Genomic DNA, 6,581 nt, shown 5'->3' on the forward strand with positions numbered 1-6,581 from the left:
TAAGAGAATAAAGTTTAGATGGAAGCATATATAATTTTTACGACGTAGAATTGTAATGTATTACTTGCTGTTAGTAACTCAGCTTATTGTAGAGTATAGTAAGTATACTGATGGTGCTATGCAGTTTATACTTTAGTTTTTTATGTAGTTTATACTTTAGTTTTCTACGTGGTTGTTTAGTAACTGCAGCTACATACTATTAACATTCCTTTCCTTTGTTAATGCTACTCCCTGCACCCTCCCTTGGTGCTGCTGATCCTGCATAATGCATGGGCATAATATGACTATGAAACCCCCCCACCCACCTCCTACGCATTTCCCATGAATATGCTAAATTCCTCTTCATATGCACATTCTTTTTGTTAAGGCGCTCTTCCACTTCCAACCCAGCTTATATATAAGCTCCTAGCTTGGTAGTGTCTCATTCTTCACCTGAAGACGGCTGCTTGCGTTGTAGCCGAAACGTCGTGAGAATTATTTATTTTATTATGTTTAATTTTTATTATTTTATTACTTCCCTTCTACGTGACTTTACCGAAAGAACCAAGAAGAAGAAGCCTCTTTGTGTTTATGGTAATGCCCCTGTCTCCAAATCTTATTGAGCTGTGGCGTGGCTGTTCTACCGAGAACCCAGCCACCTTCTGGTCTCGTGGCTCCACTCCCCGCCTTTAGCAACCAAGGCGCCCAGAAATACAAAGTTCTACACAACTTCGGTTGGATCATTTTTCCAGACTAAATGAGTTTAGTTCTGTCGCCATCACCTTCGTCTGTTGGAGATTGAGGCAGAGTCCGGCCGTCTCTCGCGCTTCTTTAGTATTTACCAACAGGGTCATCATTTCAACTTAGCTATTTGCTAGTCGGGTGGTATCAGCATCTCGTAAGTTGTTTATTCTTCTGCCTGCAATCTTCACGCCTGCTTCGATAGAATCCAGGCCTGCCTCTCGCATAATACGCCCCCTGTACAAGTTGAACAGGTAAGGAGACGGCACACAGCCCTGTGCCTTACTCCTTTCCCAATGTCAAATTCTCGTCTCCCCATTAACTATACTCTGTTCTAACCTTCGCTTTTTGGCTGGCACATGACGTAACAGGCACACGAGGTGAGTTGGCATTCCCATCTCCTTCATGGTCCACACAATCAAAAGCTTTGCTGTATGAGATTTTCCCATTTTTTCTGGCAACAAAACAGGTGTTAAGATGTTAAAACACCAAACTGAAACCTTTTACAAGGAATCATGTCTGCATCAACCACAATACTGGTGGTCAGAATGCAAACAAAAAACATCCTCTGTTAATATCTGCATAGTCTTTGAAACTGATTGGTTCGCACCAGAGACAGCTGATGTCGCCTTGCTGGAGTCAATGAAGCAGAGGTCCGGCTGTTGTCGGTATTCGTTTGATCTTTCCATCCATCCGTCTGATATGTTTGTGATTTGGTCTTGAACATACCGTGATTCTCTTTCTACATAGCACTTAATTATATATGTTGAACCTTCAGTGAAACCTTGCTGGTATAGTGTATGAGAGCTTATAGTACGCTTGTTGGAGAATTCTGGGATCGCCTTATGTAGAGCTCTCTATTCTGAACGCGTCCATTCTCTGGGCCACTCGCCACTAGCCCAAATCTGTTGGCACAAAACTCGACACGAAGCACCAAGACCAAGGATTCCCTGGCCCGTAGGCGCCTTCACTGCTCTCCTACCTCGTCCACCACGGCAGTGACGTCGCTAGAGCGCTTGCTGGACACGACTTACAGACTGGATAAGCACAGAAGGCGCCGCCGCCTCTGCATCATACCTCTCCCTGCACGTGACACCAGAATACAATGCTTCCGCCTGGTAGTGTAGTTTCAGCAGCGTTGGTGCAACACAAGCACAACTCCGGACCGAATTTGACGTTCAACGTCTCATCAGCGGAGTTGGGCTTGCACTGAATGTCGGAAGGGGTTCAGAGTGTGCCTGTGTGGAACCAAAGTTGTTGGAATCGTCCATCCCAGGTAAGGACGTGGAATCGTGACGACTGTAGGTAGAGGGACGGGGAAGGGACGGAGATGGATTGTCGGATTTTCTAAGTTATTCATATTCTCTACAGCTTATAACACGGCCGAGGTGAGTACCTGATAGAGAAGAGTCGAGGTAGGTAGCTGATAGAGTCGAGGTGAGTAGCTGAAGAGTCGAGGTGAGTATCTGATAGAGTCGAGGTGAGTAGCTGATGGAGTCGAGGTGAGTAGCTGATGGAGTCGAGGTGAGTAGCTGATAGAGTCGAGTCGAGGTGAGTAGCTGATAGAGTCGAGTCGAGTGAGTAGCTGATGGAGTCGAGGTGAGTAGCTGATAGAGTCGAGTCGAGGTGAGTAGCTGATAGAATCGAGGTGAGTAGCTGATAGAGTCGAGGTGAGTAGCTGATAGAGTCGAGTCGAGGTGAGTAGCTGATAGAATCGAGGTGAGTAGCTGATAGAGTCGAGTCGAGGTGAGTAGCTAATAGAATCGAGGTGAGTAGCTGATAGAGTCGAGGTGAGTAGCTGATAGAGTCGAGGTGAGTAGCTGATAGAGTCGAGTCGAGGTGAGTAGCTGATAGAGTCGAGTCGAGTGAGTAGCTGATGGAGTCGAGGTGAGTAGCTGATAGAGTCGAGTCGAGGTGAGTAGCTGATAGAGTCGAATCGAGGTGAGTAGCTGATAGAGTCGAGGTGAGTAGCTGATAGAGTCGAGTCGAGGTGAGTAGCTGATAGAATCGAGGTGAGTAGCTGATAGAGTCGAGTCGAGGTGAGTAGCTGATAGAATCGAGGTGAGTAGCTGATAGAGTCGAGGTGAGTAGCTGATAGAGTCGAGATGAGTAGCTGATAGAGTCGAGTCGAGGTGAGTAGCTGATAGAATCGAGGTGAGTAGCTGATAGAGTCGAGTCGAGGTGAGTAGCTGATAGAGTCGAGGTGAGTAGCTGATAGAGTCGAGGTGAGTAGCTGATAGAGTCGAGGCGAGTAGCTGATAGAGTCGAGGTGAGTAGCCGATAGAGTCGAGGTGAGTAGCTGATAGAGTCGAGTCGAGGTGAGTAGCTGATAAAATCGAGGTGAGTAGCTGATAGAGTCGAGATGAGTAGCTGATGGAGTCGAGGTGAGTAGCTGATAGAATCGAGGTGAGTAGCTGATAGAGTCGAGGTGAGTAGCTGATGGAGTCGAGGTGAGTAGCTGATAGAGTCGAGGTGAGTAGCTGATGGAGTCGAGGTGAGTAGCTGAAGAGTCGAGGTGAGTAGCTGATGGAGTCGAGGTGAGTAGCTGATAGAGTCGAGGTGAGTAGCTGATAGAGTCGAGGTGAGTAGCTGATGGAGTCGAGGTGAGTAGCTGAAGAGTCGAGGTGAGTAGCTGATAGAGTCGAGGTGAGTAGCTGAAGAGTCGAGGTGAGTAGCTGATAGAGTCGAGGTGAGTAGCTGATAGAGTCGAGGTGAGTAGCTGAAGAGTCGAGGTGAGTAGCTGATGGAGTCGAGGTGAGTAGCTGAAGAGTCGAGGTGAGTAGCTGATGGAGTCGAGATGAGTAGCTGATAGAGTCGAGGTGAGTAGCTGATAGAGTCGAGGTGAGTAGCTGATAGAGTCGAGGTGAGTAGCTGATAGAGTCGAGGTGAGTAGCTGATAGAGTCGAGTCGAGGTGAGTAGCTGATAGAGTCGAGGTGAGTAGCTGAAGAGTCGAGGTGAGTAGCTGATAGAGTCGAGGTGAGTAGCTGATAGAGTCGAGGTGAGTAGCTGAAGAGTCGAGGTGAGTAGCTGAAGAGTCGAGGTGAGTAGCTGATAGAGTCGAGGTGAGTAGCTGATAGAGTCGAGGTGAGTAGCTGATAGAGTCGAGGTGAGTAGCTGATAGAGTCGAGGTGAGTAGCTGATAGAGTCGAGGTGAGTAGCTGATAGAGTCGAGGTGAGTAGCTGATAGAGTCGAGCTGAGTAGCTGATAGAGTCGAGGTGAGTAGCTGATAGAGTCGAGGTGAGTAGCTGATGGAGTCGAGGTGAGTAGCTGATAGAGTCGAGGTGAGTAGCTGATAGAGTCGAGGTGAGTAGCTGATAGAGTCGAGTCGAGGTGAGTAGCTGATGGAGTCGAGGTGAGTAGCTGATGGAGTCGAGGTGAGTAGCTGAAGAGTCGAGGTGAGTAGCTGATGGAGTCGAGGTGAGTAGCTGAAGAGTCGAGGTGAGTAGCTGATGGAGTCGAGGTGAGTAGCTGATAGAGTCGAGGTGAGTAGCTGATAGAGTCGAGGTGAGTAGCTGAAGAGTCGAGGTGAGTAGCTGATAGAGTCGAGGTGAGTAGCTGATAGAGTCGAGGTGAGTAGCTGATAGAGTCGAGGTGAGTAGCTGATAGAGTCGAGGTGAGTAGCTGATAGAGTCGAGGTGAGTAGCTGATAGAGTCGAGGTGAGTAGCTGATAGAGTCGAGGTGAGTAGCTGATAGAGTCGAGGTGAGTAGCTGATGGAGTCGAGGTGAGTAGCTGATAGAGTCGAGGTGAGTAGCTGATAGAGTCGAGGTGAGTAGCTGATAGAGTCGAGGTGAGTAGCTGATAGAGTCGAGTCGAGGTGAGTAGCTGATGGAGTCGAGGTGAGTAGCTGATGGAGTCGAGGTGAGTAGCTGAAGAGCGAGGTGAGTAGCTGATGGAGTCGAGGTGAGTAGCTGATAGAGTCGAGGTGAGTAGCTGAAGAGTCGAGGTGAGTAGCTGATGGAGTCGAGGTGAGTAGCTGATAGAGTCGAGGTGAGTAGCTGATAGAATCGAGGTGAGTAGCTGATGGAGTCGAGGTGAGTAGCTGAAGAGTCGAGGTGAGTAGCTGAAGAGTCGAGGTGAGTAGCTGATAGAGTCGAGGTGAGTAGCTGATAGAGTCGAGTCGAGGTGAGTAGCTGATAGAGTCGAGGTGAGTAGCTGATAGAGTCGAGGTGAGTAGCTGATAGAGTCGAGTCGAGGTGAGTAGCTGATAGAGTCGAGATGAGTAGCTGAAGAGTCGAGGTGAGTAGCTGAAGAGTCGAGGTGAGTAGCTGATAGAGTCGAGGTGAGTAGCTGATAGAGTCGAGGTGAGTAGCTGATAGAGTCGAGGTGAGTAGCTGATGGAGTCGAGGTGAGTAGCTGATAGAGTCGAGGTGAGTAGCTGATAGAGTCGAGGTGAGTAGCTGATAGAGTCGAGGTGAGTAGCTGATAGAGTCGAGTCGAGGTGAGTAGCTGATGGAGTCGAGGTGAGTAGCTGATGGAGTCGAGGTGAGTAGCTGAAGAGTCGAGGTGAGTAGCTGATGGAGTCGAGGTGAGTAGCTGATAGAGTCGAGGTGAGTAGCTGATAGAGTCGAGGTGAGTAGCTGATGGAGTCGAGATGAGTAGCTGATAGAGTCGAGGTGAGTAGCTGAAGAGTCGAGGTGAGTAGCTGATAGAGTCGAGGTGAGTAGCTGATAGAGTCGAGGTGAGTAGCTGATGGAGTCGAGGTGAGTAGCTGATGGAGTCGAGGTGAGTAGCTGATGGAGTCGAGGTGAGTAGCTGATAGAGTCGAGGTGAGTAGCTGTAGAGTCGAGGTGAGTAGCTGATGGAGTCGAGGTGAGTAGCTGATGGAGTCGAGGTGAGTAGCTGATGGAGTCGAGGTGAGTAGCTGATAGAGTCGAGGTGAGTAGCTGAAGAGTCGAGGTGAGTAGCTGATGGAGTCGAGGTGAGTAGCTGATGGAGTCGAGCTGAGTAGCTGAAGAGTCGAGGTGAGTAGCTGATGGAGTCGAGGTGAGTAGCTGATAGAGTCGAGGTGAGTAGCTGATAGAGTCGAGGTGAGTAGCTGATTGACAAACAAGGCCGATTCAACCGAGGGGACACACAGCCCAGACGACATCCAACACAATGGGCCGATGGCGTCAGCACGGCGCTTGTGCCAGTCTAGGTGCACTTTGACAATCCTGAGGTGATCAGCTCTGATCCCACGCGCCACCGCAGGGGGGAGCAGGCGACCAGGCGATCCCAGCAGCGTTCGCGACCCCCCCTCCCTCCCCCCCTCCCCTCCCCCTCCCCCCCTCCCTCCCCTCCCTCCCTCCCCCTCCCTCCCCCTCCCTCCCTCCCTATGCTCTCAGACCTCGCGTGATGGATGCAACGTGGCCCAGCGCTCGCGCCCGGACCCCCCACACCGCTCCACACCGCGCGAGCCGCCCACCCACCCAGCCCCTAATTAGCTAATCCCCCCCCTACCCGACTCCCGCTCCACCATCCTCCTTAATTGATGCCCCCACCCCCCACACCGCTCCCACCCCATCCCCGGCGCGCACGTTCCCTGATCCCCCTAATTATCGCCCCCCCCCACCACCCCCCATCTCTCCTCCCCCGCAGTGCCCGTCGCATCGCGCGTTCCGGCATCAAGGGAGGGGAGGCGGGGGGGGACAAAATTGTGGGAGAGAGGGGGGGGGGTCTAGCCTATTGGTACGGAGAGCGGGGGGTGGGGGTTAGAGGGGGAGCAGAAGGGGGAGGGGGTAGATGTGCGGGGTGTGGTCACGTGCACAGCCCCCCCTTCTTCGTCAGAGAGAGAGAGCGGAGAGGGAGGAGAGAGCAGAGAGAGAGAGAGGGGAGAGAGGGGAGAGAGGGAGGAGAGAGCAGAGAGAGAGGAGAGCGG

This window comes from Lampetra planeri, chromosome 20 (genome assembly GCF_965212315.1).
Source record: "Lampetra planeri chromosome 20, kcLamPlan1.2.h2, whole genome shotgun sequence".
NCBI classification, from domain to species: Eukaryota; Metazoa; Chordata; class Hyperoartia; order Petromyzontiformes; family Petromyzontidae; genus Lampetra; species Lampetra planeri.